Below are 27,948 nucleotides of genomic sequence, written 5' to 3' on the forward strand. Positions count from 1 at the left end.
CATGCTATATAAATGTTGAAATCACTATTGCTTCTTTTTTTTAGTACATGTTTACAGTACATGATTAATTTTCTTGTGGAGAGCTGGTACATCTTAATTCTTTTTTAAAGTCTCCTTTCTCTTTCTTTCTTCCCATCCATCCTTCCTCCATCTCTTGATCCCTTTGCCAGTTGTAAAAGCTCTGTTTCCTATTATCTAACTTTTATTTTGCTCTTGAATTTATTTATACTTTGGGTTTTTCATATACAAGAAATCATACGATATTTTTACTGTCTGATTTATTTCACTTAACAGTATTATCTCACAGTGCATCCATTTTCCTACAGATGACTCAAATTTATCCTTCTTTATGATAGAGTAGTGCTACTTTGTTTAAAAGAACACATTTTCTTTACTAATTTCTCCGTTGATAGACATACATGCCACTTTCAAAATTTAGTTATGAGTTGTGCTGTTATCAACATAGGTATGCATATATTACTGCAATATATCTTTAAGGATATCTAGAAATGGAACAGCTAGATTGAATGGAACTTCTAGTTTATTTGAGGAATTGCCATACTGATTTCCATAGTGGCTTTTTTTTTTTTTTTGCAGCAAACACACCTTTATAGGAAAACTGATGATAGGTACATAAGTAGACAGATGGCAGATACAAAATTGATTAAAGGTATAAAAGTACATGCAGAGATAGACACACATGTAAATAGGCATACATATGTGCACATATGTATATTCATAGAAAAAGTATTCTCTATATAACACAAATAGAAATTTATAATTGATAATCTGTGGACAAAAATGCAAATAAGATTACCAAACTTTAGAAAAAAATGTATAAAATTTAAAATCAGAAAAGATAAACATTTACCAATTTGAATACAAAAAGAATATGAAAAAACAATAAGTTTAAAAATTTTACTGTAAATGTTTTTCCATAGTGTTTATACTAGTTTACATTCCCACAAACATTATAGAACTGTTCCTTTTCCCCAACAACTTCTCAGAACTTGTTAGTATTTGATTTCTTGATAATAGCCATTCTTTCTGAAGTAAGATGGAATCTTAGTGTTGTTGCAGTTTGCATTTCTGTGACATCCAGATATGGTGAACAGGTTTTCAGGTATTTATTGCCCATTTGTTCTTTTCTCATGAGAAACATCTATTCATTTCAGTGGACCATTTTTTGATTGGGTCTTTTATTTGGGAGAGGTCTAATATTCTTGAGTTCTTTACATATTTTAGATATTGCTTTTCTGTCTGAGCTATAGGTGGCAATTTTTTCTCATTCTGTAGATTTTCTCTTCACTGTGTTGTTTTTTCATTTGTTGATTTTTCATGTTATTTATTAGGCAACTGAAGTTCTGTTTAGAAAGTCCTTGCCTCTGCCTATGTCAAAGAATTTTTCCTATTTTATATTCCAGTAGACTGAGTGTTTCTGTTTTAATTTTAAGTCTTTGATCCATTTTGATTGTAGTTCAGTACACGTGAGAGATATGGGTCTATATTCAGTCTTCTGCATGAGTATATCTAGTTTTCCCAACTCCATTTGTTACAGAGGCTATCTTTCCTCCAGCATGTTTTTGGCCCCATTGATCAGATAGCTGAATGAGCCTGGGGTTGTTTTTGTATACTTTATTTTGTTCCATTGTTGCACATGTCTTTGCTAATACCATGGTAGGTTTCTAGTATAACTTGAAGTCCAGAATTGTGAGGCCCCTTTCTTTGCTCCTGTTGCCCAAGATTGCCCTTATTATTCTGGATCTCTTCTTGTTGCAAATGATTTTTAGGATGGTTTTCTGTAGTTCTATGAAGAATGCAATGGGCATTTTGAGTGGAATTGAATTAAATCAATATATCAGTTTTGGGAGTATGGCTATTTCGACAATTCTGGTTTTACCTATCGAAGAACAAGGGATAACTTTCCATCTTCTGATGTCATCATTTATCACTTTTTTTTCAGAGTACTATAGTTTTCATTATATAGGTCTTTTGCTTCCTTTGTTAGCTTAATACCAAAGTGGTTACATATTTCTTGAAGCTATTATAAATGATATTGTTTTTCTAATTTCTTTCTCAGTTCATTTTTGGTGTACATGAGGGCTATTGATTTTTCTGTATTGATATTGTATCCTGATACATCACTAAATTTATTTTATTAATTCTAAGATTCTTTTGGTGGAATTTTCTGGGTCTTTTTTGTGAAGGATTATGTTGCCTGCAAATAATGACAATTTAACTTCTTCCTTTCCCCTATGTGCCCATTACACTTTTTACTCTTGCCTGGTAACTCTGGCTAATGTTTCTAGCACTATATTGAACAGAAGCGGTGATAGTGAACACTTTGTCTTGTTTCTGATTTTACAAGGAAAGCTTTCAGCTTTTCCCCATTTAATAGGATGTTGACCATAGGTTTGCCTTAAATAGCTTTTATCAGATTGAAATAAGTTCCTTCTATACCTATTTTCTTCACAGTTTTTATGATAAATACATGTTGGGTTTTGTCAAAAGTTTTTTCTGTATCTATTGAGATGATTATGTGTTTTATCCTTGCTTTTGTGTATTACATTTATTGATTTGTGTATGTTGAACCATCCTTGCATCCTGGGATGAAACTTTCTTGTTCATGATGTATGATCATTTTGATGATATTTTGCATTTTGTTTGACAGAATTTTTGCATGTATGTTCAGTAAAGAGACTGGCTTGTATTTCTCTTTTTCAGTGGGATCCTTACCTGGTTTTTTGAGTCAGGATAATGCTTGCTTCTAAGAATAATTTTGGGAATATCCCTTCCCTTACAGTTTCATTAAAGAGTTTGAGGAGTATTGACATTAGATATTCCTTGAAATTTTGTAGACATTGTAGTGAATCCATCAGATCTTGGGATCTTAGATGGTAGGTTTTTTATGTTGTTGCTACTTGTTGTCTGTTACTGGATTACTCAGAGTTTTTATATCTTCTTGGTTCAGTTTTGCTGGTCCACATTTATCTAGGAATCTATTTTTTTATTCTCTAATTGGTTTTGAAGCAGTTACTAATAATCTTCTAGATTTCAGTGGTATTTGTTGTGATTTCATCTTTTTTCTTTATAATTGTATCAATTTGTTTTCTTTCTTTTTGGGTAGGATTTGCTAAGGGTTTCTTTATTTTGTTTATTCTTTTGAAAAGCCAGCTCTTCAATTGATTGATTCTTTGTATGGTTGTTTTTAGTCTCAATTTCATTAGTTTCTGCTGTGCTCCTCACAATTTCCTTCTTTGTACTAGTTTCAGACTTGAATTATTCTTGTTTTTCTAGTATCTTGAGCATAAAAGTTATTTATTTAGGTTCACTCTTTCTCTGATGTGAACATTCACAGCTATAAAGTTCCCTCTTAGGACTGCTTTTACTGTATCTTATAGGTTCTGGTATGTGATACTGGTATTATCATTTGATTCCAGGACCTACTTTCTTCCTAATTTTTTGTCTGTGTCCCATTGATTATTCAAGATTGTATTGTTTGATTTTCATGTGTTTGCATAATTTCTGTGGTTTCTTTTGCTGCTGATTTCTAGTTTCATTGTACTATAATCTGGTAATATATATGGGATAATTTTAATTATTTTGTATTTACTTAAGCCTGCTTTATAGGGTAGTATGTGGCCTATTTTAGAGAAAGTTCTATATGCTTTTATTTCTGTCTTCTGGCCAGCTGTTAATAAATTTTTAGGATTCTTAATTATTAAACTTAAAAGCTTTAAAAATCTCATTCGTATTTTGATTTGACAGTTTTTATACCTATAGGAGAGAAGAATACACATATATTTTTAGTGACAGGGCTTTATAACCTTATTTTTATTATAAATTAATTTTTCTACATTTGAAAGTAGATGTAATCTGTTAATGAAATAAAGCCTCTCATGGGAAAACTGGAAATGAAATTGGGCTTATTGAAGAAGAACCAGTTACATTTAATTATTTATCAAGGAAAGTAGTTTTGTTATTTTCAGTTTATAACCACAAGACTTAACAATCAAGTGTTGACCATCTTGAACTTTGAAAATTATTTTTGATGAATAAAACACAATTTATATCTTATTATGAAGCATTTATTTGCAAAAAAAATGATTATTACCAATAAAACCCTTTTCTAGGTCAAATAATGTCACCATAATATTATTTAAATTATATTTGGCTCGTCTACCATATAGGTAGTTTGAGTCAGTCAATAAATATTTCTTTTGCATTTTAATAATACTCAAACAATCCCATAGAAAAATGCAGAAAGAATATGAACAGCCATTTTGTAAGAAGAAAATAAATGGAAATGGACAATAAACACTTGAAAATGTTTACAGTTTAAATAAAAATGTAAAAAATTAAAACTAGGTCTTACTAAATTTATCATATTGCCAAATATATAAAGGACTCACATTATCCAATTTTTCTGTAATTTGAGCTAGCACTGTGCTACTGAACTTTGTGCGATGATAGAAATGTTCTGTATCTGTGGTGGCCACTCTAGTACCCACTGGCTACATGTAGCTATCACCACATAAATATTGCCAATGTGAATGAAAATGTAATTTTTTAATTCTTTGTAATTTAAATTTAAGTAGCTACATATGGCTAGTGGCTCTTGCATTGAATAGCACAGCTTTGGAAAAACAGGCAGTACATCAACCCTGTCATGGTAGTGAGAATTCATATATTCTACTTAGAAAAACAAAAATTTAAAAGCCACACATTTTTTTTTTTTTTGTACCGGGGATTGAACTCAGGTCCTTGCACTTGCGCAGCAGGCGGCAAAACCCCTGAGCTAAATCCCTGGCCCCCAGCCACACATATTTTGACTTACCACTGTTGATACTGGTAATTTGTAGCACAATAATACTTAAAAATAACATTTATTATAGTATAATTTATACATAATTAGAAACCACTAAAATATCTTAAATATCCATTAATAAAGAGAATTTATTTTGCCACATCTTCTATGTGGCAATTTTATAATTATTTAAGAAGTATATATTAAATCTTCAAATATTAACTTGAAAAGCTATCCAATATCTTCTAAGCAAATACATAGCATGACAGATCTGTTTCCCAAAATAAGGAAGAAAAAGTATGGATAGCCGGGGATTTAGCTCAGTGGTTTCACCGCCTGCTGCGCAAGCGCAAGGACCCTAGTTCGATCCCCAGTACCAAAAACAAAAACAAAATAAAACAAAACAAAAGTATAGATATTTGTCTGTGCATAAAATATATAACATAGAAAACTGTTATTTGTAGGTTGTCACTATAGGATATCATTGCAGGATACTAATGTGCTATGTAAATATGAAATTCAAAACAAATATTTTTGAAATAAAAATTCTATATGACCTGGGTGCAGTGGTACACACCTGTAATCCTAGCTACTGAAGAGGCTGAAGCAGGAGGATTGCAAACTTGAGACCAGTTTGGGTGACTTAGTGTGACCCTGTCACCTAATAAAAAGTAGAAATGACTGAGTATATAGCTTAGTCATAGGGTGCCCCGGGTTCTTTCCCCAGTACTGGGGAGAGGGGGATACTACACAGGAAAAAATTTATACTCAATGGCATTAGGTAGGATCTACAGTAAGCAAAATTTGTTTGTCTTACAAGATTTTAGATTGTAGAGGCGATAATGACAAAAATTCACATTTATAATTAGTTGCAAACATGGAGATGCTGATTACAATAATATAAGGAAGGGAGAGGATACATGACTGTGTATTTACAGATGAATTTTGCATGTAATACTGCCAATATTAATTTCAATATTTGTGCATAAATGTGGTGTAAGGACCAGTGTGGAATCAGCTGTTTTTCAATGCCAAGGTCACATGGAATTCATCCTGCTCATGAGCCCTTGGGAGTTGCTGACCAAGCACAAGGTTTTGCTGATTGGAATCTCATCTTTTAAACTTTTGGTTATCACAAGTTCTTGTATTTCCCTCGGCCTTTCACTGAGGAAAAAACAAAACAAAACAATCCTTTAGACATCTCCATATGACTTATAGAACATTATCATGTGCAAAATCCTCAGCATGGGGTGCCAAGACTGCCTGTACCTGGCCCTAACATACTTTCTTACCTTTATCTTGCACTATTTCCCCATTCTCTTTCCTCTTACAACACAATATTCGCTCTTTCCTGAAATAGGCCAAGTACTCTCAACCTTCATGCCTTTTCACAGTGTTTTCAATATACCTTTAATTATACCCCTCTGACCTTCTTTACTTGCTGAACTCAAGGCCTTGGCTTAACATCACCTCTTTGAATCCCTCCTAGTCCTGCTAATCAGAGTGTATTTCTCCCATGCTCTCTGTTGTCTGAATCTCTCTGTAATTACTTCTATCCTAAATCAGAGATAGTGTTTAAACATTAAATCAGAGTTAATTATTTTCATTACTCATTACCATTTTCCTTTCATGATAAGTTCCTGAGGCTAGTACCATGTCTTACTCATCTCTGCATGAGGTGATGTATGTGTAAACTGCCCTGTACTAAGTCCTCAATGCATGAAGCTCTTATTTTGTTGTGTATATTCTTGGTGTCTTCTCTAATATATATTATAGATTTTGTATTTAATTAATTTTGTGAATTTCTTATACCACATCAACTAAATCTTGGTTGAAAAACAGTATTGGATTATTAATTGTACCTATGGCTTTTTGAATCATGAAAGTTTTTAATCATATCACTAATCATATTGCTATATTTCAATATCTTTCATATATTTTGATCATATTGCTAATTGCCTTTATATCTTCAGTTTTTTTCATTTGTTCCAGAAATACTTACTGAATATGAATTAGAGAGTTTTCTATCTAGTAGGAATATGGAAGTAAATTAGATGAAAAATTATTCCTGCCTTCATAGTATTTAGCATCTGGAAGAGAACATAGCCACTAAACAAAGGATTGCATAATTAGAATTTTATTTTTGTTATACTGGAAAATAGATGGCATTATGAATGATTGTAAAAAAGGGGTTCCAGGTTTATCCAGTGGGTTAAAGAATACCTCCATGAAGAAGTGTGCATGGGTAAGAATCAGGTAGAAAGACATAGGAAGGGATAATGAAGGAGGTAGAGGACAGGAATTTAAAGGAGAATTTTAGACAAAGGGAAATAGATTCAGAAAAGTAAATTCTGGTAGGAATAAGAAATCAGCATGTTTTATCAAGCCAAATTATTCAGTCATGAGCATGACTCCAGTTTTCACGGGTAAATTCCAGGCGTTTTCTCAGTACTCTTGGATCCAATCTTATTTTCTAACCCTGTCTTTTAATATTTGCATGTGAGTACATGCCTTTACACATACCATTCTTTTTTTGGGGGGTACCGGGGATTGAACTCAGGTCCTTGCGCTTGCGTAGCAGGCAACGAAACCACTGAGCTAAATCCCCGGCCCTACACATACTATTCTTATTGGTTGGAATATCCCATTTTTCCACTGCAAATCCCAGTCATCCTTCAGGACCCAGTTCAAATCCTGAGGTTCTCTGTTGTCCTTCCCAATTGACAGCAATGCCTTCTTCCTCCTCATCACTTCTAGGGCATTTATCTATGGATAATGTGTCTTATTGCCTATAAGTGTGGTTTACATTTGGTTTGTCTCTATTTCTCTTTCCTCAAAATATGTTTAGCATAATGTTTTTTATAAAGGTCATATTTCACAATCTTTCTATAAATAAAATGAGTTCTGATGAGTCATGTGTGAAGATGAAACGACCAGGATATGGTATCAAAGGTATGCAGAGTTTAAAACCAGAATTATTTCATCAAATTTGTTTAGCTCAAGGTGAGGTGTGCATTTAAAGTGCACATCATCAGTGTCTGTCTCTAAGGCTGAGCAAGGCATGTATGCCTCTGGGTTAGAGGACCCACATCTTCGGCCTGAGTCTGCTTGAAAAGCAGTGTTGGAACAGCTGGTTTAATTGTTATCTTTGCTTTAAACATCAGTACCTTCTTCTGAAACAAAATGTTCTTTTTCTTAGACAGGGACTCACATCTTTCCTAATTTCACCTGTAAGAATAAGAAAATTATGTCCTGTAGGGCTGAAGACTAGTTAATAATGATCTGACTGGGTGGTCCAGGGCTCAGGGCTGGTTAATAATGATCTTGCTGAGTAAGGACATAGGTGTTTCCCAGGTTTGTTATCTGCAGAGATTCCTTTACTATGCATGGAGAGAAATACAAGTCCGTAGCATGGAGTGACCTGCTAGCCATCTCTGGCCATCTTATAAGTGTGGATCTGTTGTCACAAGAGTGCGAAACAAAAAACCCATTGCTAGTGCATAAGATATCTTATCTTTATGTGAAAAGGATGTAGAATGTTTAAAGTGGGGAAGCGTTATACCCTCCCCTCTCCACAGAAGGAAATTACAACTGTTTCAAAGTATAGTGCAGTCAAAATTTTAGGATGAGAACAGTGTGTGTGCACAAAATGACAAATATTTCCATTGAACTCACTTAAGTTATACTGACAGCCTCTAGTTTAGGAACTCAACTGATTAATGCTGACTTGCTAGGGATTTTGCCAGGAGAATCATAAGAGTACCTAATAAAGAGGACAACTTGCTTGACCATGAGAACAGGAAATGTGTGGACCTTGGTTTCAGACTGCATCAAATGACTTATATTCTCATCTGTACTGAAGCTGAATTAACCAGCTTTGCTTTCTCCTGTCTCTGAGTTCTCTTGCCTTTCTCAGTGGATTAAGTACATTGGCTTTTTTGATTCTGAAGCTTTTTTGTAAAAGAGTATTTAGAGTAACTAGGACTAGGAATAATTTTAGTTCCAGATCAAGAAGATATAATTTTGATGTAATACTGTTCTTTTCTTTTTTATTTTCTAAGAATTCTGTGCACATTATCAAATGTGACTGAAATGTGAGCCTTGAACACATTTTACTGGTGTTCATCTAGAGGTGGAAACTTGGAGGAAGGGTCTGAAATCCATGGCTCCTGAGGGACATGTCCTTTCACTTGTGTCTCTTCTCTCTAGCCTTCACATTCCTCCAAAACAGAGAATTACTAACACTTGCTATTCTATCTCCAATGCTCTTTTGAGAGGCTGCACAACAGTGAATAACTCCACAAGTAATTAACTTCGAAGAATAGGAAAATTAGTCAAAATATCTAAAGATGTTTTATAAGACAAGAAAAAACCCAAAGGGGATGTGAATGTCATCTATTAGTTTCTTAAAAGTAGACAATTAGAGGAGAAATAAGACTCTTCTGTGTTAGTATAAACTGCCGAGAGAAGAGTCCAGAGTGAGAACCAATAAGAATTTGTTCATGGGAAAAAAATTCTGTTTCAAAGGTCTAATGCTTTTTAAAACTGTCATCAAGACTCATTTATCAGCTGCATCTGCTCAGTGAAGTATTTTGAGAAGACTGGAGGAAGTCATCATTAAAATGTGATTACCATCATTCATTTTCAAGTAGACAGAGAGGCCACACATTTTATAGTGCTGCAGGCTTCTTTGCCCTTTGAAACTTTCTGTAACCTCTTCTCCAGTGGGGAAGAACTAATTTCTGTGTATTAGATTAACACTTTGTACATTTCCTGTCACAGTACTGTCAAACTTAGACACATTTTCCTTGTATCAGAATGAGATCCTTGATGAAAGGGGAAAGAGAAGGTAGCTAAAGCTTAATTGAGATACTGTGTCAAGACACGAAACCAGATTTTGTTTTGTTTTTGTTTCTTTCCTTTTTTAATATTCTATACTTTTATTTCATTGGTAGGCCATCTCAATGACTTTGGCAATATTTGACTAGTAGAGGTGGGACAAAGTGTGGAAAGAGAGAGCCCCTTTTGCTAGTAGAAGTATACAGGAATGCCTGAAAGCAGAGGTTATGCTCTAGTTCTGAGAAAAACTCTTGTCGCACAAGGAGCCACTTTAGGCACAACATAAAATATTATGTCACTCAAGGGATTGCAAGTGTGTGGTCCATTTAAGGTCACCCTAGCGATTATAATTACCAAATCCTGCTTACCCACTGAGTAGATGACTCAATTCAGAAAAGGTACATTCATTTCCAGGTGCAGAGATGACTGATAGATAGTTGGAACCATGTGACAGGAACATTACGGTAACTGTTATTACTGTAATAAAAGAACTAATGAAAAAATGAGAACAGCAGACATGAACAGATGAGGGATTTCACCCTGGTGATGGAAACAACAATAACGAAATAGAAACCCTAGAAATAAAAAGGCAAATATAGTATTTCAGGAGAATACTGTTGAAAATTTATAAGCAGACTAAACACAGATGAGGAAAGAAGAATAAAGTAAAAAGGTCAATAGGAATTGTTCAAACTGAAATATAAAAATAAAAGGATTAGTAAAGTCAATATACCAAAACAAATAGTAATTTTCCACACCAACAATGAGAATTTGGAAATACTATTGTCATCATCATTATTATTTTGTTACAGGAAATAAGCTGCTGCCCTATCCCACTGCTCTTCCTGAGCATGTGATCCCATTCTTTCTCTTTACAAGTCCTCTAATCAAGCGACTTATTTCTCTCTTCCTCATTAATTATTTCACCCTTTACTCAATTATTCCCTTGCTATCTAAACACTCTAGTAGTTAACACAACAATCTAAAAAGAAACTCAAAAAAACTTCTTTGGAGTAAGGTAACTTTTGTTACCTCCTCGGTCCCTTCACAACATACCCGTTATTCCTCTACCTCAGCCCTCCCAGCACAGTGCTCCCCTCTCTGCCTCAGACTTAGTGCCTTAGGATCTCCTAAGAGCAAATACTCCTCCTCCCCTGAAACATTTCAGTTGTTTTTCTTTTGATGCCACACATTTCTTTTTCTGCCTCACTACTCCTTTATCAGCCTCCTTTCCTGGCTCCAATTCTCCTACTCCATCTCTAATTGTTGAAAGGCTCCAAGGTAGGGTTCCAGGCTTCCTTCTGTTCTCTTCTACATTTTCTTCATAGAGAATATCAGCCAGCCTATGAGTTTTTAATTAGTACATATGTGCAGTACATAATGTTTACATTCCTAGTGGGAAGTTGGTACATGTACAAAACACCTTAATTCCTTTTTACATCCCCTTTCCCTTCCCACCCTCTGCCTTCCACCCATCTCTTGATACCCTTCCCCTTTTTTTGTACTTGTGTAGTACATAATGTTTACAATCCTTGTAACATGTGTGGAATTGTGGAGTAGTACATGTACATTACACATTTTAACAACTACCTCCACTCTGATATCTCCCAAATTTCTATCTAGGTCATTGATAACTCTTGTGAAATTCAGATGTGCACTACAGCTAAATTTATGGCATTTTCACATTGGTGACCAACAGAAATTTCAAATTTACCATGTTCAAATAGAACTGTTGATGCTCATCTACCATCAAGTCAAATATATAGGGGGTTTGTAAGTGTTCTCTTATGCTTACTTTCAACACAAAAAAAGTAACAAGTGAATTATTCGCATCTCCAAAGTATATCCAAAAATCTATCAGATGCATCCAAGCTATTTCAGTTCTTAAATTAACATCTAACTGGTCTTTATGCTTCAGCTCCTGCTTTCTGGGCTCCATCCTCACAGAATATGCAATGTATACTTTTTAGTTGGTATACAGGGTATACCATCAGGGTATATCATTTCTTTTTTAAAATTTTTACTTTTTACTAATGCATTTTTGTGGTACATAAGGCTTACATTCCTTGTCATTTCTTGTTTAAAATTATCTGATAGTTTCCCATTGTGCCTGGAATAAAATTCATATTTCATACGAGGACCCATAGGACTCTGTGATAATGGCTCATGACCATTTCTCTGATCACTTCTCTCTCTCTGCAATTTGCTCACAATATGATGGTACTACCAGATTTTTTATTTTCCTTGAACACAATACAATTTTCCCCATCCTGTTGCCTTCTTCTTTTACATATTGCTTCCTTTTCTTTCATATCTAGGCCCAAACATTCCCTCCATTCCCAGAAGGTGTTTTCTGATATTCTCAATTAGCATTCCATTGCTCCACTAGTACAGCATTCCTTATTTTCCATATCCTCATGAAGCTTATTCTTGTATAAGTAAGTGAACTCAAGAAGCAAAATAGGCAAGGTGAAAAAGCCAACAAAATATCGTCTGAGCTAGAAACTAGCTTCATTTTGGTCCCAGAAGGTCTCTGGAGAAAAAAGAAAAACATGCTATGATTTGAGTCTTTCCTTGAGGAAGTGAGGCTGGCCTTTGTACTCCTGAATCTGTCATTTACTATCCCTGGTCGAGAGTGGGAAGGGATGGGGGTTTGGCAGGCCTTCACTCAAGGGCCATGCACTAGAGAAGGGACAAAACCAATACCCAGATCAGCTGGAGATGTGACAGCCCTGGGTAGTGAGGAGAGTAGAGACAGGAAATCAATAGCTTTCAGTATACAATGTTCACAAACTGTAGGTGAATACATTGGTATAGGAATTTTAGTGAGATAATTTCTAAAGAACCTTTCATATGAACATTTTATAATTTTGTGATTCTAAACATGTTAAGTTTATTCATGATAATTAATCATTATGAAACACTGATATGATCTCCCTGTTCTAAGTACTTAGTTCACTTAATGAGACATGATATGTAGCCAGGTACATATTTTCAGCATTCATCACAGCTCTAGAAATTATATCCATGTCTATAATCACACTGACCCAGCCTTAATCATTTTACTTAAATTCCACTTTTCCCTAGCCTATGGCAGCTCTAACAGCCTTGTAGATCTTAAATATCACATCTTCTGCAATGCCGTTTCTGTTGACTTTAGGCAGAATTAATTTCTCCATTTATTCTGAAAATTAAAGTGCTTACCACATTGTACTGCAATGTCATTAATTTTGTACAGTTAAGGTTCATTCCACTTCCTAGGATTTTGTAATATTCAGACATTCTCACTTTAAATGCATTCAAAATTCCTTCAGATTCTTATAAAAGTTTTACCCTGATTGAACTCGTATAAATACAGAAAAGGGGAAATAAAGAGATGAATCTTTTTATCTTCTCATTGTTTTCACTATGAATTTTTGGACCCATAAAGTAAACTGGGTTCACTTTAACATCTGATTTTTATTACTTCCCAAACTAAACAGGAATTAGTTTGTCCAAATAAATAGTACATTATCACTTTTAATGTAGGAATGTATACTTTTTCTACTGGTTCAATATTAAAGTTCCTGTTTAAATATCACTCTATAGCATGAGAAGTTATAGGGAAACTAAAGTCTAGGTAGATTTCTTGGGACAAACAGACTTGGAACAAAAACAAAAAACATTGGCTGAAATTGCTAGACATTTTATTTAGGCCAATATTCCACAAACTCAGTCTGTGTTTCTTCAGTGTATAATTGATTTCCCCTGAAACTAATAGTTAATTTTCTAGCCAAATGCATGGAAAAATTTTACATTGCGTGACTTACAACATAAATCAATGACTTAAAATACTTGAAAAGAAACCTATTGTACTTAGATACCAAGGCAAACATCTCTCAGACCACTATTATTTTTCAGGTCAGTCTGGGAAATCTTGTCTAAGAGTATTTTAATCTGTTACAGATATATCTTCTCTTTAGTTATTCAGTTCTGTCAGTGTATGGTTGGAGGATACAGATATACCAAGGCTACTTCCAGCAGAATGCCACCTATAAATGTGTGTTAAGTGGCTAACAGGATTTAGAGAAGAAATTAAACAACAGATTCTTAGGTAGAACTTCCAACAATGACTTCCAAAGCCGCATGACAGAATTGTCCTTGCGGGGGGGATTGGAGGGCTGCTTTCTTCATGAAGCACCCTACTGCAGAGAAGCCACCAATCCAGCTAGTCCATAACCTCTCTGCTCTGCTGTGATCCACACCAGCAAAACTGATCCCTCACACCTGGCCTTTCTCCCAATTTAATCCAATTTAAATTCAGGTTTCATGCCTGTGCATCTGATTGGTGAAACATAAACATGTCCAGAATATTTGCTTCAAGGGGATCTGAAAAATGTGATTTTCAGCTTTCTAGCCTCTGTTCTACAGTACCTTACACCCCACTGCCATTTTCTCCAAACATATACTGCATTTCAAAATAATGAGGTTCCTGATGATGCATGGGATAAAATAGTCTTTAAAAATACTAAGTAGAACTAGTCTTATAGTTTCATGAAGCTGAGATTTATTGTTATTGTTTAGTTCAGTATTGGTAATAGAGTAGATGATCAAAAATGGTGTCTTTTTAATGATTGTATAGATGACAGTACAGGGTCACATGCCAATCTGCCTGTTTTAGTGTGGATGAAACAGAGCAGAAATGTCTTGCTCATAATCCACAAAATGAAATCCAACAGAGGGAGGTCTCCTATTTTAGCTTTGTGTTTAATTGTCCTGTGGTTCTGACATTGTTACTTATCAGGTGAAATATAGCATTCTGCCTTTTTGAAGGGGTTACAAGGAGAAAGCAATGTGTTAATCATGTTTCAATGAGAATTTTCCAACACTGAAAAAATGTTACCCTAACTATATTTCTCTCTTATACTATTCCATTGGTTGAGAAATTATCTGCTCTAAAGAACAAATGGAACTCATCTATGAAGATTTCTCAGATTTTCCATAGATTGAAATAAATCATACTTTTTCAAACTCAGAAGAATGAGTTTTTATCTATATTGTTTTATTTCTCATGCTAATATCAGATTACTAGTAGATTTGTACTACCTTTCTCAATAACATTTGCATCAATTGACCAACTTTCCAGGAAGTATATATTATACTATTACTTAGAACTAGCTTGTCATCTTTGGGGACAAAACTTCATTATTTGAAAACACTGAAAGTATGCATTTTGTCATCAAAAAATTTAAAATTTATGAAACATGTTAAACATATTAAAGACATGATCTTATATTGCTCAATTGCATGGCACATAAGTAACTGAAAAGACATATTTACTTCACTTTTACAAATGAAGTAACTGTAAATACTTAACATAAATTGATCAAGGTCATATGTCTAACAAGTGGTGAATTCAGTTCTAAAATCTAGGCTGTCCACCTTCAAATGTTTTCTATCTTGTCCCATAGCAGGCTACCTCCCAAATATTTAAAATAGGTCAACATTAAAAATAAAGCACAACAAAAAGCAAAGCTATTGATGCTCATTAAATGAGATGTGGAAGAATGAGTAAAAAAAAAGGCAAGCTTTAGAATCTGACAACTCATGCCTATCTAAAGATAATTGATGCAGTGCAACTTGATGCAAATAGGTTTCACATAGGTGTTTGTATTCTACAGTTCATCTGAAACACATCTAAAGGCACGTTGGAAATAATCAGTGGAAATAAGCTTTGCAGTTCAAATCTCACCTCCAGTAGGAAGCCTTTTTCTAACTCCTTATGCCTTCATACTCTCTCCCAGCTTAGTGGAAACCTTCATTTTTATATTTGTGCTGATACTATTGAATGATTTTTCCTTTTCTTTCTTCTTTTGTTCTTCTCTCTCTCTCTCTCTCTCTCTCTTTCTCTCTCTCTGTATTCCAGATAGAATATGAACTTCTTGTGCAGTGGCTAAACAATTTCTTATTTTGCAAGATGCTGAACACAATTGAAGAATTGAAGATGCATTATAAATGTTTAACAAATGATTGTCTTTGTAATGTGCAAAACTTTGAGGGATTGTATAAATAACAATACATATAGATTATGTGTAACATATACAGTAAATCTGCCCAGTAATTAAAAAATAAGTCTAATCACAATGCTTGTCATAATTATCTACAAAATCTTTTTCTGATTATCAGTGTTGAGCCAGGCATGATGGGACATGCCTGTAATCCCAGCACTCAGGAGGCTGAGGCAGGAGAATCACATGAATTTGAGGCCAGCTTGGACTACCTAGTGAGTTGAAGCCCAGCCTGAAAGGGACTCTGTCAAAAAATAAAATAAAATAAAAATAAATATCAGTGTCTCAAAAATATCAAATGTTTGTTTTAGAAATCATGAGTTTTTGAATTTCCTTTATATATGAAAGAATAAAATTTATTTCTACATGTAAAATATTTTATAATAATATACATTATTAGATACAATATTAAATAAAATAGGCAAGTTGGAGTAATTTCTGTTGCACTGAAGAGTGCTTGTATTTCAAAGAGAATCCTTGAGAATTTTCAGAGTTTTCTTTGAGACTCTAGAGTTTCCATTTTATCTTCTATTTGTCAGTAAGGGTACACAATGCTGTAGTGCAATCCTTTCATACAAGATAAAGTAGAAAAGCCTTTTAATGAAATACTGCCTGGAGACCTAATATAGAAAATATATTTACATTTGAATAAGTCCTGGTTGAAGTTATATGCTCTCCAAACATATTCCCACTTACACACTTGTGTACATACCAGCACATACATAATTACACACAGAGTCTCTTGCAATTGCAGGGTCCTGCATAGGATGCGTTGAAAATGCTTACATCAGAACACATCATTAATATGTTATCAGGGGGTAAATACTTTCTCTACCAAGCTATTCATGATTCTTGTTTTCAAAAGTTTTTCAAGTAATTCCAATAGCTAGCCAGATTTAGGGATCACTAGACTGAGTACGAATTCACCAAGGTCTCTTTATGTTTATGACTTCATTTACTTTCCAAATCTAAGTTTTACTCATGCCTTTTGCATTACTTTATTGTCCCCATTTTATATTCTTTCTCTTTTCTTGGTTTACTTTTTTCTTTCATACATTTTTCCCTTTTCCTCCCTGAATAATTCAGACCAAAAACATTAGATGTGTGGGCTGGCAGGCACAGAGTAAGAGGCTGAGTCCAAGAAGAGATAAAAGTATCTTTAAAAATGTTTTTTAATTTTTTATTTTAGTGTAATACAAGTAGATATTAATAAAGAAATATAAAAAACATTCTATGAAAAAATAATTTTTATAACAAAAATTATTAGAGAATAATAATGGTAAATACACTTTATATCATGAGCTTAAAAGAATGTATTTTTAATTGCAAACCTATCTCTCAGTCTATTTCCTAAGAATACTATACCTTTTTCTTTCTTTGCATAAAAGAGGTATAGGTATCTTGATGGGAGTTGTGGCCAAGTTGGTATCAGACCCTGAGATTATGGAAAGAGGTCCAGCATAGAATGCTGGAGGTGGGGTGGATGAAAAGGGCACACACGTGGTAAAGACAGGCAACACAGGACATTGTACCCTGAGTGGTATGAGGAATGTGTTCACACAAGGGGTAGATGGCAGCTCAGTGAGGTGTGTCTAGAACTAGTAAAGGACATTTTGGTTCCACCAAAACATCTAGAGCTACTAAAAGTTACTTTGATTGCTCCATGATCTGCCTCTACTTCCTCTTGCCTTTCCCTCATTAACTGGTCCCTCTGTTCTTCTAATGCTCAGATCCAACTCAAGTGCATTCTTGCTTACTAGCTTAGAGTCTGCCTGAAATTCTTTCTATTTCCCATTTGACTAACTCCTAGTCATTTTATCAATAGAATTAAGTGCTATTTTCTTAGTTTTTTTCTCAAACTTCCAAGCTAAATCAGACCTTATTGGATTACCTCTCATAGCTTATGATTTCGTTTTACGATAGTTCGTGTTTTCATATATAATATTATTATGCAGGCTTTCAGGTTGCCAGTTGATTTGTGTCTGTCTCCTCTGCTAAATTCCAACTTGTCTGGAATTAGGAACCATATTTGTTTTGCATAGCATAGGGAAGTACAATATCTATTTATCATAAATACTCTATGTATACTTTTTTTTTTGGTACCAGGGATCGTACTTGGGCCCTTGCGCTTGCGCAGCAGGTGGTAAAACCAGTGAGCTAAATCCCCGGCCCTCAATGTATACTTTTAAATAGTTTTGTTGATTGATACACAGAGAAGTGAGTGAAAAGGCCATATGAGAAGAAAGCCTTATATCTTAGGATGTTATCAAGGAAAACAGGGTAGTAGATTTAATTGGCCACATCCTTTATAAGAGAATTTGTTCCAGAATTTGTTTTATGGAAAAGTATGTGTATGTCCAGTGAGAAGGGGACAAGGACTACATTCAGAACAAATATTGTACCTGTTGAGGTATAGTCTGCATAGTATTGTGCCTCACATACACTGCGTGTTAATATGTACTTGTTGTGAATGGACACATGATAGTTTAAACATGTAAAGAGTGAAACACTTCTCAGACACATTTTGCCCTAGACGTATATTGCTGATTGTCAGGATATATTTTAATTTAATTAAAGAAATAAATGAGTTTAAATACTGTTATGTTTTATTTTACAGTAGCCCCTAGAGTAGGTAGGAGTGCTCTAAACCTCAAACAGCTCTGTCCCAATCTTTATGAAATTAGAAGTGACCTAGATTCCATATTAGGTTAACACTCTACTACAGAAAATGGCAATGATTGAAGTATTTTCAACTAAGGTTATACAGTGAACTCCTTTTTAAAAAGCTAACCTTTAGCTTCAAGGCTTCAAAAATGAAAATACAGAATACTTTTAGTTGCCTTCATTTTAAATTTTAGCCTCAGTTCTTAATTTTTCTTAGTAACTTCTTTGTAACTTTTAGAGTCTTAGAAACGCAAAAAGGACAGCAAGCTCAAAGCTAGAGGTCAACTTCCTAAGAAGTGGGATTAGAAATAAGATCTAAATGCTAATATAAGATAAAAGATTTGGTGTATTTATTGTGTTAGATTCCTGTGGAATGGGAAAAAAGTCTGTGTATTTGAAAAACACGAAAAGTGTTCAGAGAAGATCACTCTCCCTTGGCTGTGGACCCACATTTTGCGAATCTGGTGAAGACTCTGTTTGCTTGTGCCAGAGATGCGTAAAACTTTCATACAGCACTTATCAAATAGGAATTGTTACAAAATTATATGTATTTCTTTTTGATCAAAAATAAACAATGAGCTTAATTTCCTTCGTCAGGAAGTAATTCTGCTTCACTTCTTCAGGAAGGAAAGTAATGAAAAAGATATCATGGTTCAAATGAACTCAATGGTAACTGTAGAACATGCAAACATTTTCAGCCAATTTTATTTTAATTTTTAAAATTCTTAATATTTGTCGAACATACTGCAGTTTGCATAGGACTTCAATGTTTACTGAGATATATTGTGTGCTTGTCTATATAAAATGCTTTCTTCTTGAAAGTTTATGTACTTGTAGTGCAGTAAGTTTATGCCTTAGCTTCAATATTTCTGCTACCTACTTTCCCAATGAGAATGTCAACACATATCTACTGAATGTATGCCATGAACAAAATAGCAACATATACACACATTTAAGAAAGAAAATCCATTCAATTCAAAAGTCAAGGATAAGGAGCGGACAAATGCGCATATATCAATATCACAAGGCAAAATATGGTAACTTGTGAAAGGATTAATAAAATAAAGACAGTATCAAAAATATTCTGAACAGAAGAGAAATAATTATTAGATTCTTAAGTAACTATGATATACTAGATACTTTGCTTTTTGTATGTTTATTGAACTTACTGTTATTCTTTAAGGCAAATACTATCTCCACTTTATAGAGGAATATTTTTTAAAAGATCCTCAAAGTTTACAAGTGACCAATCTAAAATTAAAATTAATAAATGGAAGATCTGGAATTTAAAAGCAATTCTAAAGCCTAGGGTTATTGTAGAAAAGCTTCATAGATAATGTCAATGGAACTCAACCTTATCTTTTGAGTTGAGCTGCACCTTGAAGAGAGAACAAAAATTAAAATAGGCAAGTAAGCAAAGTGACCACATTCACAGTTTTCATGCATAGAGGAGATGCAGAATAAAATATATTTCCTGGAATGCTTACAGTGAAAGTCAAAGTAGAGTTCAAAGAATCATAGCAGAAAGATATTGATGATGTGAGAGGAGGAAGCCTTTCCAGGGGAAGAGGCACTGGAGTTGAAATGTAAATGATATGTAGGTATAGAAAGAATCCAGGAGAAGGAGCAATAAACACTCTGGTCAAGGGAGCAGATGGTACAAAGGCACTGACATGAGGAATCTCAATATTGTCAAAGTATAACAGGCAGTTCAGACAGATTCAGTCTACAGCAGACACCTCAAGGCACTGGGGATGAGGTTGACTGTGGAGAGTGGTAATGTAATGGTGGATCCAATCTCTGAGAAACAACTCACATGCTTACCAACCAACTGGATCTCAAATTGAACTCCCACTGGACTCCACTCAGAGTTAACTTGCTAACCACTGTTGACTTTCTGCTTTTAGGCATAAAACATGGAACTCGGTTATTGTAGGCAAGTACTCTGATCTCCCTTCCTTTCCTTCCTTTCCTTCCTTCCTTCCTTCCTTCCTTCCTTCCTTCCTTTCTTCCTCCCTTTCTTCCTTCCTTCCTTTCTTCCTTCCTTTCCTTCCTTCCTTCTTTTCTTCCTTTTTTGTCTTTCTTTTATTTGTTTCCTTTTTCAGACTGCATAATCCTCCTGCCTCAGCCCCCCACAGTTGGGATTATACACATGTGCCACAATGCCTGAGCTTTATTTCTTTTTAACATAATTTTACTCAGTTTAAACTAGAAAAGGGGGCTAAGATTCTTAAGTGGAGAAATTTTAAAGAGACAATGACTCCTTTGAAATTTTGCAGGTTCTATAATATGATTTCATCATCATTTCTAAAATAAGCAGGACCTGGGAGACTACTTCACACTAACAAAACTGACAGAATCATAAATTTGATGCCAAATTTTAAAATTCATAATACAGGAATACCCCTTCATTGGCCAGAATACAGATAAGTTACTAAGTAAATGGAGTGTCATGTTGTGAGAATGTGTCCTATGTTGCAATGGGCTCTTTACTCATTTATATTGTCACATTTATATTTATTGATTGTCCCCACACATTGTGATGTAATTCTTATTTCATCAGAATTTTAAAAATGAGAAATTCAAATAAGAAACATCAAATAACATTCCTAGATCTCATAGCTTCAAAGTTTTGAGCTAAACATCAAACCTAAGATGCTTTGATTTCTATTCATGCAATGGGGAGAGCAAACTCACAGTGGCTGGAAGAGATGATGATGATGATGATGATGATGATGATGATGATGATGATGATGATGATGATGATGATATAAAAGCTACTGGAGAGGCAGACAGGTGCTAATCACAAGTTCCAGGCCAACTTAGGGAGAACCAGCCTAAAAACAAAAATGATTGAGGATATCACTCACTGGTGAAGCAGAGCCCTTGCCCAGTATGCGTGAAAGCCTGGGTTTAATTCTCACTATCAAAACAGGGAAAAGTAATTATAATTTATTTGATGTTTACTTTGTACAAATAATACATTACATACATTGTCTCTCATAATTTTCATAACTCCATTAGGTAGAAAATTATTTCCATTATAGAAGTGAAGAAAATGATGTTCAAAAACTTTAAATAACTCTTCCAACATTCAAATGGAGTAAAGTGACGGGGCAGATATGGAAATTGGATCTCTGATCACAAAGTACTTTTCACACCAAGTTGAGCAATAATAATACTTGATAATGAAACTCAGAGCAAAGAGAACTTGTGAAATTAAGAGAATATCCCATCTAGATTATGGTAAAGAACAGAAAACTAGTTTTCCTCATGAGAACACTGATAGAGTTGACAAACATTGAATGTTTCATAGCTATTTTTACTTCTTAATAATTCTTATCAATCACAAAATGCTTCTGCAATTGTTTTTATTCATGACAGATTTTGATTCATTATATTTGCAATGTAGATGTCACATCTTAGTATGAAAATTTTTTAGGTGTTGATACAGGAAAAAAGATCTCAAATATAAGCAAAACATGCATACTTTTTGATACATAAGCAATCTTTTTTAACCAGTTGGTAATAAAATTCATTAAATTCCCAGTCAGTGAAGTTAGTTTAAACTACACTAATACAGACTCAAATTCAATGGTTAGATTCAATGTTGACCTTATAGGAAAATTTGATTCAGTTCTTGCCCAATTCAGTTTGTGGCCAGAATTGTGGAAAGAACTAAGTTCATGAACTGAGGTACCACTGTATATATATGAGTGTATTTATGAGTGTATTATAAATTTAAACCTTTAAATAATTGTTACCCTATTAGTAATCTTATCATACAGTACATTTTTTTCCTTCTATAAAGCCCTTTTTACCAGAAGCAAGGTTTGAACTAGCTTCCTTTGAATCTAGTACCCTTAAGATGTGTTTGAAATAAACCTAGGCTCCTTCCCCTCTCCCTGTGCTATGTTGGAAATCCAAACCAGGGCCCCGGGCACACTAAATAAACATTCTACAATGGAGCTACACCCCAAGCTCTACACATATGCCCTTGATCAATGACAAAACCTCTGAGAGATTTTCTCTAACACTCTTTTGTCCAGGCAACCTGAACTCTTTGTGAAGGCTGTTTCTTTCCTCAGTAGACCAGTTATATGGGATGAAGTTTGGTAAAAATATTCTCAGGAGAATTGGGATTGAAGTCAGTTGCCTTTTTATTTTTATTAGCACATGTTTGCATTACATAATATTTACAACCCTTTTGTGTGGAGTTGGTACATGTACATAACACAAATTAATTTCTTTTTACATCCCCTTCCCCTCTACTTCCATCTTTTGATTCCCTCCCCATTGAGAAAGATCTATCTCCCTACTACCTATCTATCTTTTAATTTGCTCTTTACTACTATTTTAGGTTTGTCATATACAGAAACCATGAGCTATTTAAGCTTCTGTGTCTGATTTATTTCGCTTAATATTATGGTCTCAAAGTGCATCCATTTTCCTACAAATGCTCAGGTTTATCTGTCTTCATGCAGAGTAGTACTCCATTGTGGGTAAATACCACATCTTCTTTATCCATTCATCTGTTGATGGACATACAGGCTGCTTCCAAAATTTATCTATTATGAATTGTGCTGCTATTAATAGTGTATGCATATATCACTATGATATGATGTTTTCACAGTTTGGGAAAAATTCCTAGAAGGGGAAGAACTGGGTCAAATGACATTTCTAGTTTTAGTTTTTAAGAAATCTCCATACTGATTTCCATAGTTGTTTTGCTAGTTTACTTTCCCACCTACAATATAGATGAGTTTCTTTTACTCCCTCAGCCTCCCAGCATTTATTATTTGATTTCTTTAAAAAATTTTTTTCATTGGTGCATGTTTGTCATGCATAATGGTCACATTTAGCATGGACAATTTGTACCTGTACATAATATATCTTAAATCTTCTTTTTTCCCCATTCACTTTCCCTCTTTTCAATCCTTCTCCTCCTCCCCATTTACAAAAGATTCATCTCCACTGTTTTCCATTCTCTTTTTTTCCCCAAATCCTTTTTCCGTTCTTTTCCTTCCCTCTACCCACTCCCTTGTTCCCTTTACCATTTGAACAAGTTCTTCCTGTTTCCCAATATCTATCCTCCTTTTTGCTCCTTATTAACCCTTTGGGTTTCTGACACAATTGAAACAATGCAGTGTTCAAACTTGTGTGTCTGACTTATTTCACTTGTAATTATTGTCTCAAGATGCATCCATTTACCTAAAAATGTTTCAAGTTTATCCTTTTTGTGCCAGAGTAGTGCTCCATTACATAGAAATTGCACATTTTCTTTACTCGTTCATCTTTTGATGAGCATATGAGCTGTTTCAAAGATTTAGCTATTATAAATTTTGCTGCTATATACATGTGTACTGGTCACTCGAAAAATGCAAATTAGAGTAACACTGTGATTCCATCTTACTCCAGAAAGAATGACTATCATCAAGAAATCAACCAGATGGGCCTGGGATTTAGCTCAGTGGTTTCACTGCCTGCTGTGTAAGCACAAGGACTCGAATTCTATCCCCTGTACCAAAAAAAAAAAAAAAAAAAAAAAAAAAAAAGAAACCAGCCAATAACAAATGCTGGTCAGGTTTTAGGGGAAAAGAAACCCTTCTCTGTTTTTGGTGGGAGTGTACATTGGTACAAACACTATGGAAATCTGTATGGAGATTCCTTAAAAAACTAAAACTAGAGGTTCCATTTGACTTAGCTATTCCCCTTCTAGGTATCTTCCCAAAAGATTTAAAATCATCACATCACAGTGATATATGCATACCCATGTTTATTCTTTGATTTCTCAATGATGGCCAGGGTCTCGGTAAGATGCCCTAGCTAGCTTTTAACTCACAATCCTCTTGCCTCAGCCACCTATTTAGCTAGGGTTATAGACATGCTCTACCACATCCAGATACTAAATGTAGGTTCTAAACACAAGAATTAATTTAATCTTAGATTACTAAGTGTTAGTTGAGTAAGTGAATGTTTGAATGAATTTACCAACTGTGGACTTTATTTCATTTTACATTTCTTTTTAAAAAGATAGTACATATGAACCTTCTCATCTATTTACTTTTACTCCTTTGCAAAAAAAAAAAAAAAATGTCTTTTGAGGCCTCCTCTTTAGATTTCTCAGGTGTGTTCTGTCTGTCTTCAAAGTATTTTAGGCTCTAGTGAATTTTCTTGCCAGCCTAGGAAAACTTTCTTTTTCCCCAGTAATTCACATTGCATTTGGAACAGAGTTTTGAACTTTTTTTTTATATGCCCAGTGTATTATTCTTTCTTAAAAATAAAAAGATGAATCTAGGGAACTTAGAAATTTTTGATATAAAGGAGAAATAAAAGGTTAAGAAAAAGCCACTAATGTTAGCCTGACCCATGGAAAAGGAAAAAAAAAAAAGAAAGAAATTGTGAAACTGCCAGAAAGACAGCCCTGGGAACATTTTGGATTGCTGGCTGAAGCAACACCAAAGTTGTAAATGATGAGAGTGGGAAGGAAATCAGAAAAGCCTATTGGGTGAGGGAGTGGTAGAATGTGGGTGACTCCTGAAGGAAAGTCTGGACTTGACTTTCCTTACCCATCCACGGGACTTTCCTGGGTGTCTGAATTTCTGTTAAATGAATGGATGAGACTGAAAGGTATTAAACAAGATCCTTTCCAATTCTAATATTGTTATAAAAGTCTCTGATTTTCTAGCAGATTAAATTAGTTCTTGTGTTTAGAACCTACTTTTAGTCTCATATATTTATTTTATATTTTCCTTATTTTTTAACCACATTTTTTGAGTGGCTGATGTTTAAACAGTATGAGAGACAGTGGGCATACAAGATGAGTAAGATGACATCACTGCCATCTATTGTTTCATAGTCTGGGTACCACAGCTTTATAAACACCAACATAAAAATTAAGAGCAGAAGCGATAGCTTGCCTGGACAGGCATGAATGGAAATTGACTAAATGGGTTAAGAACAAAGAAAAACATTTCATAATCTCCCAAGATACAGGTGAACCCACCACTTTAAAAAATAGGAATAAGTGGACTGGGGGTGTAGCTCAGTAGTAGAGCTCATGCATGCTTAGTTTGTGTGAGGCACACACACACACAAAAGGTAAAAGTGATTGTGACTTTTATATATTTTTTCTCACTTAAAGGTTTATTCATGGGTTTTACATTTTATCTCCTAAATGACTTCTTTGATGTTTAATGAGAGCTCTTTCCCTTGAAGGCCTTGCCACAATCTCTGCATTCACAGGACTTCTCTCCTGCTGGAGTTCTGAGTTGTACAATGAGAGTTGATTTTACACTGAAAGATTTTCCACATTTAATACTTTTAAAGTCTCTCCCCTGTATGAATCTTTTAATGTTTAATGAGTGGTGCCTTCTGGATAAAGATTTTCCCACATTCACTGCATTCATAGGGCTTTTCAATTCTGTGTGTTCAAAGGTTGACTTTTGGCTGAAGGCTTTTGCAAATTCACAGCTTTCATAAGGGTTCTCTCCAATGTGACTTTTTTGATGCACAACAAGGCATGCTTTCTGGATAAATATCTTTCCACATTCATAGAGTTTCTCTCCAGCTTGAATTCTCTACCTTTTATTAAAAGCTTCCTTATGGTGGAGAGTTTTTCCTTGTTGATGGGTTTCAAAGAATTTCTCTGCAGGTTTAGCTTTATCAAGATTAGAGTGGAGGCATAATTTTCAATGACTTGCACCCATTATCTTTCTTACATAGCTTTTGTTTTAACTAAGAAAGTTTAAATTATGTTGAGTACCTTCTCCATGAATGATATTTAGGGAGTCTTTGTCTTATATAGACAAAGTCTGTGCTCAGATACATGATTTTTCTGCATGTTCTGCATTCGTAACCCCTTTCATCCTTCAGTATTTCTTTGTCTCTGAATGCAGCTTGTCACAGGGGGTTGTCTTGGCTTTCCTTGTAGTTATCTATCCACCCATCAACTTGCCAGACTTCTGGTGTGTGCTCACCTGGACAGCTCCTCATCTGGGTTCCTCTGTCTGCCCCCCAGGCCTCTTCTCTTCATCCCAAGCTGATCGCATCTGGTTGGCCAACTAGATACCCCACGGACACCAGGTGGCTGTAGTTCTCAAGCATGACATCCCTGTAGAGGTTCTTCTGAACAGAGTCCAGCTGCTGCCACTCCTCCAGGGTGAAGTCCACAAACACATCCCTGAAGCTCAGTGATTCCTGGGACATGGCCATCCTGCCTTGCTGGATGGAGTTGTAATTTGGGACACCTGTCCACCTCTCTGTTGCTTGTTGAAGGTCTCCAATGAAGGTAATCACAGCACCACTGTACCAGACTACCTTCTGCATCAAGGCTCCAAAGATCAGCTGCAGTGGAAAAATAGCCTGTGTCATGACTTTTATATTTATTCCTTTATTTTATGAGGAATATGTGCTGACTTGGGCTACTTAAAAGGTTGATGAAGGATCACTGTCTTTCCACACCTCCTATAACAGAGAACTGATGCTTAGTTTTAGGGATGTGGTTACCACCTAACCTGGCCTATAGACTCTATTGATCACACAATAACTCCTGGAGATCTGGAGGGTTTACCTGTGATTCCTCAGAGACCTGAAATTTTGTGGTGCAGAGAGAAATGAGAATAGAAGAACCTAAAGCTGGTTGAGAAAATTGCTTGCCCTGTTGGGCTTTTTTCTATAGCATAAATGCATGCAGCAGGTAGGCACAAGACAATAGCGAGTGGTATGGGTTAGTGATTAACCAGAAAGGCTATATTTCTTCTAAATAACTTCAGAGTCTTTCTGTATTCTCCAGGCCCAACTCTCTTGGAATCTTATGTCTCAAAGTGTAATACAGTCAGCTCAGAGTCCCAATTTCAATATAGTTCTTTCCTATATTGAGATTTTTGATTAATACCTGATCCAGTGCCTGGTGCACAATAGCATTTATAAATAAAACTTTTTCATTGTTGTTCACCTGTTCTAATCTCTCCTTAGAACATTTGCCTTCAAGGATTATTTTTAATACTAAATGGCAAAGTGTCTGCCTCCTGGAGTTACCAATACAGATCCAAATTGTTTTGTTTCTCTCTTCCACCAGACTGAAAATGAAAGATTAGTGACAGTGTCTTTTTTCCCTTTAGTACTCATATGTCCACATCACTATTACAATGGCTCCTTGAGCTGTGGAAAATCTTGAAATGCAGAGAGCACAGACATTGACTGAGGTACCATAGAAAAAGTCTCATTTCTTTTTTATTTTTATTAGTATGTGTTTGCAGTACATAATTGTTACCAGTCAGCTGGTGGACTCTTCTCTCAATCCAGAAAGTATTAGAAGGGAGAGAGTCAAAAGATGACTGAGAAAAAGTATTTATTGTAGAACAAAAGCAGAAAACAGCATTTTTGTAAGTTGAAAGCAAACAGCTCCTAGGCAAATGAACCCCAGATAGGGATCAATAGGTTGCCAAAGGGAATCTTTGTCTAGGGACTTTCTAAAAAAAGAATATGTCTCAGCCAAGTTGAGGTCAGCCTATGGCATTACAAACAGGAAAGTTTGCCTTAGAAGTGGGCCTACAGCAGTGGTTACGAACCTATGTTATGCATGTTATT

The 27,948-nt window shown here is 34.9% G+C and overlaps 1 pseudogene; it reads right to left on the reverse strand.

Annotated features, from left to right (window-relative positions):
* Positions 1-23,967: 23,967 nt before the first annotated feature.
* On the reverse strand, positions 23,968-26,984 carry LOC147827854 (KRAB domain-containing protein 4 pseudogene; annotated as a pseudogene).
* Positions 26,985-27,948: the final 964 nt, after the last annotated feature.

Source organism: Heterocephalus glaber, unplaced genomic scaffold (genome assembly GCF_053883595.1).
Source record: "Heterocephalus glaber isolate CG9 unplaced genomic scaffold, H.glaber_assembly_v1.0 deba00001429, whole genome shotgun sequence".
Classification (NCBI taxonomy): domain Eukaryota; kingdom Metazoa; phylum Chordata; class Mammalia; order Rodentia; family Bathyergidae; genus Heterocephalus; species Heterocephalus glaber.